Source organism: Leptodactylus fuscus, chromosome 4, assembly GCF_031893055.1.
Source record: "Leptodactylus fuscus isolate aLepFus1 chromosome 4, aLepFus1.hap2, whole genome shotgun sequence".
Classification (NCBI taxonomy): domain Eukaryota; kingdom Metazoa; phylum Chordata; class Amphibia; order Anura; family Leptodactylidae; genus Leptodactylus; species Leptodactylus fuscus.
This window is the reverse complement of record NC_134268.1, coordinates 46,934,911-46,952,731: the sequence shown is the minus strand read 5'-3', so window position 1 is coordinate 46,952,731 and position 17,821 is coordinate 46,934,911.

Sequence of the window (17,821 nt, the reverse complement as noted above, 5' to 3'; positions counted from 1 at the left end):
TAACAATACAGTACAGAATATAACCAACATCACCAAAATGCTTAAAGAGGACCTTTCATCAGATTGGGCACAGGCAGTTTTATATACTGCTGGAAATCTGGCTTTCCCGGTCTGTGCCCCGGGTAAAGTGCTATTGGTCCCGGTACCGTAGGGCTTTACAGTCAGAAGGGCGTTTCTGACAGTTAGCCAGGGACGCCCTTCTGCCCAGCAGCGCCTATCGCGCTGTACAATGTGAGCGGGGAGGAACGCCCCCTCCTGATAATGCTCGTCTATGGACAAGCACTGTGAGCAGAGGGAGGGGGCGTTCCTCCCCGCTCCACAGTACAGCGCGATAGGCGCTGCTGGGCAGAAGGGCGTCCCTGGCTAAGTGTCAGAAACACCCTTCTGACTGTAAAGCCCTACGGTACCGGGACCAATAGCACTTTACCCGGGGCACAGATCGGGAAAGCCGATAGTGCGCTGAATTCAGCGCACTGTCAGCTTTCCAGCAGTATATGGAACTGCCTGTGCCCAATCTGATGAACGGTCCTCTTTAAGTATTTATTTTTGTAGATTTTGAGCCCCATATAGGGATCACAATTAACTTTTTTTTCCTATCAGTATGTCTTTGTAGAATGGGAGGAAATCCACGCAAACACAGGGAGAACATACAAACTCCTTGCAGATGTTGTTCCTGGAGGGATTCAAACCCAGGACTCCAGCGCTGCAAGATTGCAGTGCTAACCACTAAGCCACTGTGTTGCCCCAAAATGCTTAAGTATTTGTGTACAAGGCAGCATTTGGCTGGATCTTCCCTGGTAGGTGCACAATCACCTTGAGAACAGACCCAACTTAAAGGGGTTATGCAGCTTCCAAAAATAATCTGCAAATAAATCCACAGCAGCACTAAATACTCGCTGTTTCCTTGTGCAATCTTTTCTTTGCTTTATTTTACTTGAGACTCCTTGTATCACTGATACTTGCATGCAGTGAATCTTTGAACAAACTACATTTCCCAAGATGCATCTCCCCTCCAATGAAGTCACAGCTAAATTACATCTGAGATCACATGATGCTGTGTGTTTTGTTTGCTTGCGCACTTCTCCACCCCTGTGAGTAGCAAACACAGAGAGGCAGAGCACAGAAATGCATCATGGGAAATGTAGTTTTGTCACAAATTCACTGCATGCAAATAACAGTGATACAAGGAGTCTCAAGTAAAATGAAGCCAAGAAAAGGCAGCACAAGTGAGAGATGAGCGAGTACTATTCGAAACTCCGGTTTCGAATAGCACGCACCCATATGAATGAATGGACGCAGCTGGCACGCAGGGGGTTAAGCGGCCGGCCACTTCCATTCATTCCTGTGGGTGTGTGCTATTCAAAACGGCTGTTGCTTCTCCTTCCCTGGCTCTTACAGAATACTACTTCCTCTCCCTGCTATGACTATTTCCTGTTCCAGCTACAGATCCACCCACTATAGTGTGTGTTGCTATGGAGACCACAGCTCACTAGGACAAGTGATACCAGAGAACAATAGCTTAACAACATTACACAAATGAATACTGAATGAACATGGCAACACTTACAATCTATCATAACATGTAAGGCCCTTCTATGGCCAAATAACCATTAGTAACTCCTGTGAGGGGGTTACATCCGTACATATGGACCTGTGCTGGCAAACATCGTATTAAAGGGGTACTCCGATCTGAGATACTTATGTTATAGCCACACAATATGCCATAAATGTCCAATAGATAAAGGTCTCTCCAGTGAGAGCCGCTCCTCTTGTGTACAAGGTCCCCTGACCCCAGCTCATGGGATCATAGAGAAGTCGCCATACATGTGCAGCTCTGTCCTTTCACTTCTTTGGAAGTTCTGGGAATAGTCAAGTTGGTAATTTGGATAAATTCTAGAACTTCTTGATTTACACTCTTCTTAGGGTGTCTTTACATTTGTGTATTTTGGTCAGTTATTCTGGTGCGTCACAGGACTAGACATCAGATGGACTCTGCGCTAGACAGACTGCTGTCGCAGATGTGAACATCGCCTTACATCTATTCAGAACATTGTACACTATCAGGACACCAGCTACATACACTACTGTTCAAAAGTCTTAGGCAGGCTTGGAAATAAGGCTGCAAAGTATGAATGCTTTCTAAAATACAAATGTTAATGGTTTATTTTTGTCAATTAAAATGAAATGAGTGAATAATAAAAAAAAGTCAAAATCATATTAACATCTGGGTCGCCGTCCCTGGAAGTGATGATATGTCCTCCGCAGAGCCCTGAGCTCAACATTATCCAGTCTGTCTGGGATTATGTGACGAGGCAGAAGGATTGGAGCTTAAGAAGATCTGTGCTTAGTTCTCCAAGATGGTAGGAACAACCTTCCGGCTGAAATCCTTCAAAACCTCTGCACTAGTGTACCGAGAAGAACTGTTGGAAGGCAAAGGTCACACCAAATATTGATGGGATTTAGATTTCTGCTTTGTTCATTCACTCCATTTTGATAACTGACAAATATGATTTTTTTTTTTTTTTAAATGTAGATTGTGAGCTCCATATAGGGATCACAACATACATTTATTTATTTTTTGTTCTTTTATTCCTATCAGTATGTCTTTGGCGTCTGTAAGGAAATCCATGCAATCACGGGGAGAACATACAAACTCCTTGCAGATGTTGTTCCTGGCGGGAGTTAAGCCCAGAACTCCAGTGCTGCAAGGCTGCAGTGCTAACCACTGAGCCACTGTGTTGCCCCCTCCCACCCAAAAAAACCTGAATTTATTTTTGAAATCATTCTTCGGTGCAACGTTTTATCCACACATGAATCATATATTGTCAATTTGTTAGACATTCAATGGCATAGGGTATGGTGTAGATGTTATAGCACCCCTTATCAGGTAACATAATAGAATAAAATTGTGAGTCAAGTGACCACCACGGTAAGAAATTGGGATACAATAAATGAGGGAGGGTCTAATAATGCAGTTTGCGACTTGTTTTACCCTTGCAATCCATTAATATTTTACTCCCAGCGAAGAATATACATAATGATTGAACATAATGACCGTCAGGCCGTGAATCTACTTAGTCTTAGTACGGTAAAGAGGGTGTAATTGAGCATACACAATGCGCACTACTACACTATTTGTAATGTTGTGAAAGCCTCGGCTGTCAGGGATATTCCCGTATGTGCTTGTTCTTTTCCTATAGATTTAGACAATTCTTTTTTATTGTTGTTTTTCTCTTTTATCGATTTTTGATTTTTTTTATTAAATACTTTAATATAATTTTTTAGTCTCCATTACATACAAAAGAAACACAATGTAATAGTAAATGTAATATAGTAGTAAATCCCCCTTCACACCTTCTGCCAGTGACTTGGGAGGTGAATTTTCACAGATTTCCTCATCATTAATTCAGATTTTGATGTCATGAATAACATATTGCATAACTGCATGATATATTCATGACTACTAAAATGATATAAACCCAATTGCCAAGAAATCCTCGCAAAGATTCCGCTTAGTTTGCACATAAGCTACGCTCTTCCTTATAAGTGCGTCTCCTTTTTCTTGAATTTTTGCTCTACCATGAATTTTTGTGCTTATATTGACCTAAAACATGTCTGTGCAAGAAGAGGCAGCATATTATATAGTAGATAGTATTCCCTGTAACACAACGACATTCTGTATGTAGTAGCTACGCACTGATCAGCCACAACATTAATACCATCTGCCTAATTTTGTGTGAACCCATCACTGGTTCCTTGGAGTATTTGCGTTAGATACTTACCGCGGTATACAAGGAACACCCCCTCAAGGACTTCCATTTTGGAGATGCTTTGACCTGCTTGTCTAGACATTATAATTTGGTCCCTGTCAAAGTCACTCAGATCCTTCCGCTTGCCCATTTTTCTCGATTCCATCACGTCAACATCACGCTGTTCAATTGCTACTTATTATATTCCCCCCCTTGACAGGAGCCCAATTATAAGTCTATAGCGCTCTCTGAAGCCACGTACTATTTATAATAACAATGGGGACAATTTATTAAGACTGGCATTTTGTACACCAGTCTTTATCAGTTCCCTCTGTTAGCTCTAGATACCCCTCATTTATTAAGAGGCTCCGATCTCATGCTAATTCTGTCCCATTTCCATGGACCTATATTGTAATCTACACCACTTATGGATCGGTGTAGGTTTTTAACATTACTGTTGACAGTTTTCTGATAAGTATATTTGACATCTCCACCCTGCCACCCTAGGTCTCTTCCCCTCTGTGGCCACTTTCATAAAAAGTTGGGTACAAAAAATGGCACATCTTGGAATCTAATAGGACCATTCGCCAAACATGTCCCACAATTACTCCCATCTAAATCAGTTTTCTGGTATAGAGGGAACGGTAAATTCCCCCCAATGTGTTGTAAGAGACATAGACACCAGTACCTGGACCCAATATATACTGTCTACCAATAAGTACTTGGACACCCATGCAAATGAAGATATCTGCGGTCGTGATGTATGTCAAACCTTCCGCCATTTAATCAGAAACAGCATTGGCATTAGTACATTGGCATTAGTTGCATGCAAGATGCCATGAAGTGTAGAGTTGTCCGATTCCGAGAAAGGGGTAATTGTAGGGGTACCACAGAAATGGCCAATCCTTAAGGGACATATCAAGTGAACTGAATTACCCAAAATCAACAGTGGCCTATGTGATTATGAAGTGGAATGGTGAACGGTGATTGTCGGAATGTGCCCCGAGTTGTCAGACCCCCGAAACTGGGAGATAGAGATCTACAAGTGCTGGCCAGAGAAACTGCACCCAACCGATGGCTCACATACACCAGGAGGTTCACCAGGCATCCGGGAGTATTGTGTCGCTCAGTACCATCCGTAAGGAAACATCTGCTGGGGTCTACCAACTATTGTATATGAGGAAATGTTGTTTTTCAATTCTACTACAGGTGTCCAAATACTTATTGGTAGACAGTGAAGCTACAACCCTGGAAAATCATGAACCTAAGCTTTCATACAATAGGAAATATTTTGAAAGGTGATCTAGAAAAATCCTATATGCTAGGGTATATTCACATCTGAGATGTTCTTGATGTTCTCCAGTTCAACCATACAATATGTACAGAAGAACGGCAAGATGGAGTCTCCAGCGAAGATATGAACATACCCCTATAAAGTTGAATAATATTAATTAAACCGTATGTACTACCGCTGCGGCCTTAAGATGATATAAACCATCCTGCAATCTAAAGATGTGCAGCGATAAAAATGTTTACACGTTTGCACCTTACATATCGGGGATAGACACGTGAGGCGTATAATTCATCGTAAAACAGCCCATAAAAATATTAAATGTAAGCATGCTGTAGGCAGTCGCAAGAGGATATGAAGACTTTTGCACTAAGCCAGCCAGCCATAAAGTACCAACATATGTGGTTTATGCCTCCGGCTGTAAAGGCCTGACTCAGTAAACCTTTTGTAAAACAGCATTTTTACTCAATTCCAAAAAAATCAGTCATTTTAAACATGAAACACATTTTGGTATTTGCTGTAATACCCATGTACAAAATTCACATTACAGCAAAGCACAAGACACAGAATGTCAAAAATTGCCATCTCAGTTTGAACACTTCAGATTTCTATACACTTAGTTGCCTCTGTCCTAAAACTTCATTTTCTCCTTTTTTTTTTTCACGCTTACATTTACCCATAATTTCAGACTTGTCTCAGCTGGATCAACTACATTTCCCCCAGGAAGATTGAGAACATATCAGTCTTAACTCAGTCACTATCCAGAAGGAATTCGGTTATATCAGGGAGTCTCATTACGTGAGCTTCTCCTATTGCTTTTTGTTATTTGTCGGCCTGTAAAATACCTGTCTTCTTCCCTGATTCAAATTAAAAGAGTCCAGCAGAGAATGAATTTTCAGTTTCTTTGAAATATCTGTTGAAAGAGTGAAAGCCATCAAAAATCACAGTAAAATGGTTAATAAACCCCTTTCTTCTGTGCCATAGTAGGCAGTGACACTGTGAATTTTCACATAATTTGCAGACAGCATCTCATAAAATATGAGCAAAATTTATTCAGTTCAAATTAAATAGATGTAGCACGGAGTAATCTTTCTCTATTAAATATGTCACTTTTTGCAATTGTTTCTTAATATCCCTCACAGCTTCCATCTAAGATTAGCACTCTCTTGGCTGCTACAGTTTCACTAACCTACTGAATTATTCACTGAAGCATAACCTTCAGATATCAGGTTAGAAAGACCTTGATTATAGCAGGAAGTGAACTGTATAAACCATTTGCTTTAAAAGAAATTTCGCTGCTATAGAAAATCCTAAACCCCATAGATAGAACCTGCATAGGAATTAAGGACATAATTGATAGGACCTGCTCAAGTGCAACACCGCGTCTTTTTGTTTACAATAATTCACTTGAAGTAAAGTAAAAGTGATCCGGCCATGTGACCGCGCAGGTACGGAGACAAGATTTTTTATTTTTTTTAAAGTCACTTGGAAAGGGACAAAAGAGAATCTGTGTGATTCCTTATTTCACTACAAAGGAGTTGGAAAGAATTGACCGATTTTGAGTATGTCATAAATCTGTGAATTTAGGGCTCATGTAGTCTGGAACAAAGCTTGTATGACAGTGTACAGAGCCTGTATAATGTCCAAACAGCTTCTGTTTACTGTTCTATAGTCTCTATGGTTCTGTTGTCTGACGCATGACCAAACGACTGGACTAATCTGCACCAAATCTGGCACATACACTATCAATAAGTATTTGGACACCCATGCAAATGCAAATGAAGATATCTGTGGTCGTGATGTACGTAACGCCTTCTGCCATTAAATATAGTGTGGGAAACAGCATTGGCATTAGTCGCATGCAAGATGCCACAAAGCGCAGAGTTGTCTGATTTCGAGAAAGGGGTAATTGTGGGGTACCTCAGAAATGGTCGATCCTTAAGAGACATAGCAAGCGAACGGAATTACCAAAAATCGACAGTGGCCTATGTGAACGGTGATTGTGCCCCGAGTTGGCAGACCCCCAAAACTGCTGCCGTCCAAAATTGGTGAAAGAACTTACCTGTCTCCTCCAAGCCGAATGGAATAAAGTACCACTAGCCATCATACAAGGACTTGTGGAACGCATGCCCAGCAGGGTTACGGCTGTAATTGCCGCTTGTGGAGGCTCTACCAAATGGAGAAATCGGTTGCGCGCTCCTTTCGATGGAATGAAATGCTGGTACGCTGATGTAACAACAACAACTTGATTTGTTTAAGATAACGCTTTTCGGGGTCCTTTAGTACTCCACAGGCACCACCCCTTCATCAGATCTTTATTGTTCGGCATTCAGAAGTATATACACAGCATGTTGCCTGTCACGTTGCTGAATAATAATAACATAATTATTAGAGATGAGCGAACAGTAAAATGTTCGAGGTTCAATATTCGTTTCGAGTAACCCCTCAATATTCGACTACTCGAATCGAATATTGAACCCTATTATAGTCTATGGGGGGAAAATGCTCGTTTCAGGGGTAGGCAACGTTCGATCAAATTATACTTACCAAGGCCATGAGTGAGGGTCGGGCTGGATCCTCTGAGAAGTTTTCTCCTTGCAGCGTCCCCGCGGCATCTTCCGGCCCTGAATTCACTCTGCCAGGCATCGGGCCTGGGCAGAGCCGACTGCGCGTGCCCGCACTACAAGCGGACATGCGCAGTCGGCTCTGCCCAGGCCCGATGCCTGGCAGAGTGAATGAAGAGCCGGAAGACGCCGCGGGGAAGCTGCACGGAGAAGACTTCTAAAGGTAGGAGAAGAACCAGCATTGATTGGCATCGAACTTTTCCATTCGAATAGCGAGTGGTACTTGATCGAGTATGAGTATTTCAAATATCGTAGTATTCGATCAAATACCTACTTGAATGAGTACTACTCGCTCATCTCTAATAATTATTATATTTTTATAGCGCTAACTTATTCTGCAGCACTTTACAAATCAGAGGGTACAAGAACTGACAATATTACTACAATGTGACAAAAATTCATCAAACAATAAGAGCGAGGGTCCTTCTTGTGAGATCTTACAATCTGAGAGGTCAATCGCGCAGGTCCTTCATTCTTTTTTTATGTAGATTGTGAGCCCCATATAGGGATCACAATGTACATTTTTTGTTCTTCTTATCAGTATGTCTTTTTGTAGAATGGGAGAAAGTCCACAGAAACACAGGGAGAACATACAAACTCCTTGCAGATGTTGTTTCTGGCGGGATTCAAACACAGGACTCCAGCACTGAAATCCTGCAGTGCTAACCGCTGAGCCACTGTGTTGCCCCAGGTCCTTCATTCTTAGGCCTGGTTCACATCTGCCTTCGGTAATCCGTTTGGGGAGTCTACATGGGGACTCTCCTGAATGGACTACTGAACGCATTGACAAGAGGTGAGCTTATGAAAGCACACGAACCCCATAGACTAGTACGGGGTCCTTGTGATACTTTCCTGTTTGCATAACTCATGCGGACACTGCACAGCAAGCACATGGACCCTATTATAGTCTATGGGGTCTGTGTGCTTTCACTTCTCACTGCTTGCCAATGCATTCAGTAGTCCGTTCAGGAGGTCCCCAAGCGGACTCCACACACGGATTACCAAATGCAGATGTGAACTAGGCTTTAGCCTCAGTGATATACAACATTATCAGAGAATTTCAGCACTCACTGTTGTTGTCTGTTATCAGCCATTATCAGAGGATTATATACTGTATATATACAGTATATACCTATATACAGCACTTGCTCACTGTTGTTCTCTGCTACCATTGTTCATCAGAGGATTGTATATATACATATACAGTATACAGCACATACAATGTTACTTCAGGTCATCATTTTGTAGGATTTGTGTCTTCATACATTGCCCATCTTATACTATTGGAAAATTGACCTCAACCTTTGTTCTATTTTTATCTTTTACTTTATAATCTGCCAGTTGTAGGTCATGCACTTTACTATTACTAATGCTATATGGGAAGGCATAGGGGAACGGTTGTTTATACCGACCACTCACATTAGTACTTTCATGTTCAAAGGGGTCTCAGACATATCACAGCTGACAGCTATGGGCAACTGCCTCATGTTTATTTTCTATCACCTTAGATAATTCTAGATAATTCATATTTTATTGCATCTTACTTTTAGCAAATATTAAAGTTTTCACCCATAACTCTTGAAGAGGAGCGGAAGTTGGCCAGTGATCTCTAATTCAGTGGGATCCTTTGTGTCCACATGTTATACCCAGTGTTAGGATTGGGTCTCATAGGTTGCTATCATAGCGCACAGCGCCACCTGCGGGTCAGTTTAACCATCCAACTTTCACCTTACTGAGCATGCTCAGACGTTTTGGAGCTGCTCACAAGCTAAATGCCTACTGAGCATGAGCGGTGAGGTCATGGCCGCCGCCCCTATTGGGCGGGGACTTCCCTTTAAATAGTGTGAGCCGATGCCCGCCGGGTGCTCACACTTTGACTAAAATTTTGTCAAATTCCACGGAGTGAATGATGAGTAGTTTGCAGGGATAGGCTCCAGTACTCAGGCAGGTTTCAGACTAGGCCTCTGTGTGGGGTTCCTCTGCTTCTCCTGGGTGCTGTTAGGTAGGACCTGTAAACCCTGAACCGTTAGATCTACACCAGGGCTAGGAGCGGTGGACGCCGTTCCAGCTTGTAGATCTGCAGCAGGTATGGTCTCTGAGATAGCCTATGTGTACTGTCTGACTTCATGTATGGCTCGTAGCTGTGTGAGGGAGCATGGGTGTTTGATGGCTCCAAGCTGTGTGCAGGACCATGCAAACTCCCCTGGTAACTCCAAGCTGTGTGCAGGAGAATGTTCTAAACTTCCGTGGTGGCCCCTAGCTGTCGCAGGGGTAAGTGTGTGTGTTTGCTGGCCTGGGGTGAGTGTTAACCCTTGGCAGCCGTGTGTGTTCCACTTGTACTGGTGCACCTGGCCAGTGAGCTAAACTGGCAGGGTTTTAGTTGCACCTTGTTCACATGGAGAGTCGCACAGTACACACTCACATTCACATTGAGCTCAGGCTGTAGTGTCTTTGCAGCTGTTCACATTAAGTACCGCGCTGCAGTGTCTTTGCAGTAGTTCACATTGAGTTCAGACATACAGCCGCCCTCCATTGGGTCTGTGGACCTCGCTGCAGTGTCTTGCAGCTAAGAGGTTCTGTAGTTAAAAAAAAAATCAAAAAAAATATCAAAAAATTATATATATACACACAGAACCGTAACACCCAGACAGTGCCAGGTACATTCTGTGGTGCTCAATAAAACTGAACAAGGTTAATGCCAATCCTGTTATATCTTCATACAAAATGGTGGTGTGCATGGACCCTAAGTTTGAATATATTATTTTTTAGCAACCATGAGGTTGTTTTCACACATAGAATACCGCCTTTTAGCATTTTTTGCACTGTTTTTTGGTATATTTTTTATGGCAAAATGTTACATTAGCCCCATCCCAGCTCTCCCTACATGTATGAAGGATGTTGGGTATTAAAAATGGGGCTGACTCAGGTGCTAATCCTGAGCCATGACATATTTTGAGGGAAGATGGCTCCTTCTGGTGACCAGATGCCCAACTTCCCATGACTTCCCATGTGGTAGCTGTTCAGTTGCTAAGGTCTGTAAAAATACACATAAACTATGACTTTAAACATTTCATACAATGGTAGAGAAAAATTTATATCTAAGTTCTATAAAACTGTATCATAATAGTACTAAAACCCACAACCTACATAACATACTCATTTTTATAGAACCTCTTCACAAAAGTTTCTTCTTCCTCATACTTGTCTTGTTCCTTTTTAAGTTAAATAATTCCAAATTCCATTTATAGCCAAACAGAATATTAGGAATCGTATATAAGGAATTATATTAGGAATCTCAGTGTTCAGCACTGCTCTCTGCTGTTGCCTTAAGCTTGCCATGCCAACAAACTGTGTAACTTGTGATACACATATATGTTCATTCAAGAGGACAGTTAAGAAAGTGAAATGAACACTACCCTGAAGCTTACTATTGGTCCATTTCTGCTTTAAACAGTCATTTTAGACATTTTTATTATAATTCTGTGTTATGGAATTGCTATTAATGCACTTTCCCTATTAAGTGGCTACAAACTGGAGTTTCAGTTGAAGTTCATCAGGTTCTTTCCTACTTTCACTCATACTTGACTGCTCAGTTCAATGTAGTGATCCGGTGTCCTTATTATATTTAAGTAGCCTTGAGGAAGCTTACCTCTTAACTCCAGTTCAGATGGCAATATATAGCTATAAGTAAAGAGTACATATTCTTCTTCTATATCAGAGGATCCGACTTTATCTCACGTTATAGAGTCAGAACTACAAAGGCCCAGTCTGAACAGGTAAAAGCTCAGCAGCGAGGATGATGGCTATTTAGCACCAGATACTATATGAAAGAGACAGTAAAAGCTGGTCATGTAATATGTGTCAATGTGTCATCCAACACTGGATGTCTCTTATTTTGGAAGCAGATCACAATGGGTCTTTATGTTTTTCTTTGCAGACCTTAGTATTTCACTACAGTATATTCAATTGATCGAAAGGGACTGTACTCATGGTTAATAGCAAATCTCAGAAGGCAAATATTAGTAAAGGTAGTGCAAGTAAATGTTTCATTTTAAAGAAATCTTCAGGTCCTGTGCTCCTGATCCCAAGGTCCAAGTCATCTGACACTTAATCTCTACCCTGTGACCACAACACCTTTAATTAAGCAGTGGTATATTAAAGATTAGCTCACGGGTATAGTTGTAGGGGGTGCAGATGTACCAGTCCTATCAGAGTTCTGGTTCTAAAAAGGGCTTAAAAACAGGGGCGTAACTTAAGGCATGTACCCAGGTCCAGGAGCCTTAGGGGGCCCATAAGCACCGGCATCAGTATTGAGATTGCAGCTTCCATCTGTCCCATAAATCAAGGAGACACACAGATTCCCCTAACCACACTAAGGTGGATCAAACTCCTTAGCACCTATAACCATCACTATCAAGAATTCACTGTAGGGAAGAGTTAGTGGCCCTGGACAAAAGATAGCACAGGGGCCACAAGACTTTAGTTAAAGGGATTCTACCATTAAAAAACTTTTTTCTGTGGCTAAGACATCAGAATAGCCTTTAGAAAGGCTATTCGTCTCCTACCTTTAGATGGGATCTCCGCTGCGCCGTTCCTTAGTAATACCGTTTTTTACCGGTATGTAAATTAGTTCTCTGGCAGCGATGGGGGCGGCCCCAGTGCTGAAAATGCGATGAGGGCGTCCCCACCGCTGCCCGAGAACAGGATCCTGTGCCGCCTCTATCTTCTGCTGGATCCTCCCCTTCTTTCTTCAGCAGCATCCCTCTGTCGGCTCTTACACTGGTAGAGCTGATTGCGCATACTCGCAATTGCAGTCTCGGAACTAGGCCACGCATGCGCAGTCAGCTCTACTAGTGTAAGTGCCGACAGAGGGACGCTGCTGAAGAAAGAAGGGGAGGATCCAGCAGAAGACAGAGGCAGCGCAGGATCCTGTTCTCGGGCAGCGGTGGGGACGCCCTCATCGCATTTTTAGTGCTGGGGCCCGCCCCCATCGCTACCAGAGAACTAATTTACATACCGGTAAAAAACGGTATTACTAAGGAACGGCGCGGCGGAGATCCCATCTAAAGGTAGGAGACGAATAGCCTTTCTAAAGGCTATTCCGACGTGTTAACTACAGAAAAAAGTTTTTTAATGGAGAATCCCTTTAAAGCCACTGCTTAAAAATATCCTTCTGCTACACCCGTATTATAAATGGTTCATGGTAGATGGGGCCCTAACATAACATATTACAGCTCCATCCAGCTATTACCTGAGTGATTGCATCTCCGTGTCAAAAAGGACCAGGAAATACAGACAGCAATGTATTGGTAATCTTATTAGTATATCAGGCACCATAACTAACTGCACCGATGGTTTGGGAGCAATGGTGCTGTAAAAATATATAAAAGTGCTGGAACTAGTGAGGAGGAGACTATTAAACTTGGGCTGGTGGAGATTGTGAAATGTGCTCTTTAATCCACTTACAGATATAGCAAGTTGGCAAACACTTGTGATGTTAGTAAATATTTGTTTTGAATCTACTGCAAATCCACTTGGTGTAGCAGAGTCACTTATCAATTGAAGCGATTGGCTGCCATATTACGAGACATTGTGAGTGTCAAATGAGCGTTCTTTAGCAGGCTATGAACAATTATTTCACGGTTGCTACTGTATCTGCATATATGCTGTTTGTAGGGGCTATTACTGGCATATTGCATTATCCTTGTCTGGTGTCAAAGTGCAATATTGCTGCCAGGTGTCATTCCATACAAATGACCTGTTTGGTGCACCCTGGGAGTGGCCACATCCATTGGAGCCCTGATTTGTTTTGAGTCCCTGCCCAATTCTGGCCAAAAGAAAGAAGTTTCTTCAGCAAATGTGGCCGTGCCCCAGTGCACCAAACAGTTCATTTGTATGTAGAATAACAGTTCAATGTCTTGGCACCAACATCACAAACATCATACAGCATGTGAGCACCGGATCCTACAACTGCATACAGTATAAGTGGTTTAAAAGACTCCATTGAATGTACAGGTCACTTTATGTTTCTGAGCGCAGATTTCGTAGGTATGTGAGGTTTACCACATCTGTGAATCCACAGAGATACGTTTTACAGAAGAGCATTTTCCATTTGCATATTTCATTATGATAAGAATGCAAAGTGCAATGGGGCATGAAGGATCACCAGCCTAGCGAAATAAAAGGCTCGTACAAAGACAAGAAGAAGCATGAAATCGTGTTGTTTAGCATTTAATAAAAAGAATAAGAAAATAGTAACAAGACTCAGATTAGCTTTCAATATGACTGGAGCAACAAGTTGTGTGTTAGAAAGGCCGGTCATAACCAGATTTTCTTTATAAAACCCTTGGCGGACTATGCTCTTATTGCAGAACAAAAAGTGACCACTGACCATATGTTTTCTTATACCAACCAACCAAGGGATTGCCCATACAGATATGTTCTTAGTTGACTTATACTGTGGTTATTGCTTTCAGTTACTTATTTATGTAGTTTTTGCCCTGACTCCACATTAAAGGGTTATTCCAGCTGCTTGAAGGGGCCGCAATGGTCAGTTCCCATAGAAGTGAATTAGAGCGGCTGTAATTACATTGCACGGCCATGAATCATATGTTGTGTAATGTGAGCAGAAAATGGCCCCTTCAAATGGCTGATCTGTGGTGGTCCCTGGTGTCGGAACCCCAGTGATCTTTTATTGGTGACCTATCCTGAGGACCAGTCAAAAATAATAAGGAACTGGAATAAACATGGAAATTTTATGTGCTGCAGTTGTCAAACTTTTTATCACAATAGATTGCAGTGTGATATCACCGTTAATGTTATCCTCATGGGGTTCAGGTGGGCTTGGGTAGAAAAAATCAAAAACTATGGGGGCTACTGCCTGTTACTGTAATGTTTTCACCTGCGCAACCTTAAGTGAACCTAGAGGGGGAGATAATACAGGAAATTTTCTTTAAATTTACCCCTTCTCCCCTCTGATTTTCACCCCCAACTCTTATCACCAATCAGGACTTGTCAACTTTGTGATGCAAAAGTTTATTGCAGCTGAATTGTTAAGATTTTTGGTAAATACAATTCTGATCAAGATAACAGCATTATCTGCATGTATGAAGAAAATAGAAATCTAAATCATATCAATGTTCAGCGTGAGCGTCCTTTGTCTTCAAAACAGCACCAATTCTTCTAAGAACACTTGCACATAGTGGGGATGTTCCAAACATATTGGAGAACTAAGCACAGATCTTCTGTGGATGTAGAATTGCTCCAATCCTTCTGTCTCTTCATGTAATCCCAGACAGACTGGAGGATGATGAGATCAGGGCTCTGTGGGGGCCGTATCATCACTTCCAGGACTCCTCCGCCAAAGAGCAAAGGTCACACCAAATATTGATGGGATTTAGATTTCTCTTTTCTTCATTTTGTTAATTGACAAAAAACAAACCCAACTATTAACTCTATTAACTAGTTTTGAAACCCTTCTGTCCCACAACCGCCTAATTCTTTTACACAGTATTGCATGCATACCTTTGAGATGCATCATTTATGTGCACGATATATTTAGCTGTAAATGTTTGAAATTGTTTTTTGTACATTGTTTGATGCTATTATTTGCACACAGCATGATATATTATATTATTATTGTGTTTATTAGAGCACCATTGTCTTATCTTATCTGGGGGGGGATATACATTCAGCACATCACCTTCTACTCCCATGCAGCTATTCTGTGGGAATTACTGTTTTATTTAATATCTTTAGGGGCTCTTCAGGAAACATTGATTTTGTATAAAGTGAACAAAGGGTTCTCAGAATTAATTCCTCTTTCAGGTCAAATGTACCCCATGTTGACAATGAAGATGACACTCTATCAGTGCCAAAAGTCTTGATTGACATCTCATGTATGTCTTTTTTTCGCCCTAACCTTTCAACCTATCCCTAACCAATGGATCCTTCCCTTCCACCTTTAAATATGCCACAGTCACACCTATACTTCAAAAACTGTCCCTAGACCCGTCCTCCCCGGCCAATTATCACCGCATCTCTCTGCCCCCATACGCCTCAAAACTGCTTGATCAACAAGTCCAATCCGAATTATCCTCCTATCTCTCGTCCAACCTGCTCTTTGACAGACTACAGTCAGGCTTCAGACCCCGTCACCCCACTGAAACTGCCTTAACTAAAGCCACTAATGACCTTCTAACCACCAAAGCCAAGTGTAATTACTCTGTCCTCCTCCTTGACCTCTTCTCTGCCTTTGACACAGGGAAACACTCCCTCTTGTTAAAAACTCTCTCATCCCCTGGTATCTCACACCTGGCCCTTTCTTGGATCTCCTCATACCTCACATTCAGTATCTCCCACTCGCACACCACCTCCTTACCGCGCACTCTCTCTGTAGGTGACCCCCAAGGCACCATCCTAGGACCCCTCCTGTTCTCCATCTACACCCTCGGCCTAGGCCAACTCATGGAATCTCATGGTTTTCAATACCATTGCTATGCTTATGACACTCAAATATATCTCTCTGTACCAGACATTAACTCTCTGTTGGCCAGAGTTCCAGATTGTATATCGGCTGTAGCCTTCTTTCTCTCTTCCCGTTCTCTCAAACTCAACATGGAGAAAACAGAGTTCATCATCTTCACCCTACCTCATACAGCCCCTCTACTTCATCCATCTAATCAAGTTAATGGAACCACGCTTACCCCTGTCTCACGGATCTGTTGCCTTGGAATAACCCTGGACTCTGACCTATCCTTCTAGTCACACGTTCAAACCCTCAACACTTCCTGCTGCCTCCAACTCAAGAACATCCATCGAAACCTCTCCTTCCTCACCCCAGAAACTGCTAAGACGCTAGTCCATGCCCTCATAATCTTCCGTTTAGATTACTGTAACACCCTTCTCCATGGCCTCCCAGCAAATACTCTCGCCCCCCTCCAGTCCATCTTAAACTGTGATGAAAGGCCTAGAACCCCCATTAACACTACTGTCACCACACCACCATCTGAACAGTCTCTACACACACCTTCTGTCTCTATCCCTCTTCCCTCATAGACTGTATGCCCTTGCGGGCAGGGCGCTCTATCCCATTGTGCCAGTTGGTCATTGTTAGTATTATATTCGTTTGTATATTTGGTGTACGTTATGTAAACCCGCAATTGTTAAGCACCATGTAATTAATATAATAATGTACAGCATCATGGAATTAATGGTACTATATATATAAAATAATAATAATAATAATAATAATAATAATAATAATAATAATATATGAACAACTATGAGGACACATTTGTATTATACCTACAGGGTCTTTTTATGATTTCTCATTCTAACTCAAAAGACATTAATACTGTGTTAACCCCCTTTGCAGCTAAAACAGTTTCCACTCTTTTTCGAAGGCCTTCCATAAGATTTTGGAGTTTGTCTGTGGCAAGTTTTGCCCACTCATCAAGAATAGTGTGAAGACTGACACTGATGTTGGGTGAGAGGGCTTGGCTTGTAATATGTACTCTACCCTAAAGTGGTTTGATCAGGTTGAGGTCAAGGCTTTTTTAGGGCAAGTAATATTCTTCCCTGAGAAACAATCTCATACCACTATACCATTGCAGTTCATCGGGTAACATTCTCATTGCATCCTGATAACTCAGACTTGTACATCAGACTGATAAAAAGTAAAGTGTGATTCATCACATGTCCAATGAGTCCAGAGAATCCATCTGATGTTTGGCATTGTGCTTGATGATGTAAGGAATATAAGACTTGCATTCATTAAATACATTTCATGAAGCTTGCATACCAGAGGTGTTTTGGATCTTTGCAGTCAGAGGAGCATTGTCCACATTTTTGCAACAGGAGTCTCAGCATTTTTGAACCCCCTCTATAACTTTACATGGTCTGCGTGCACTTTGTGGCCAAGTTGCTGTGGTTCCTATAGGCTTCCACTTTTCAATAATACTAGTCATTGTGTATAGTGAAATATTGAGAAGAAATTTCAGGTGTGGCTTGTTGTAATGATGACATTCTATTAAAGAAAATTAGTGAGTTCTTTAGAAAGGTCCATTCTTTCTCAAATGTTTGTAAAATCAAGGCTAGGGGTTGGATTTTATATATCTATACCCTGATCAGTTCACTGCCCCTATTCTGTATATATA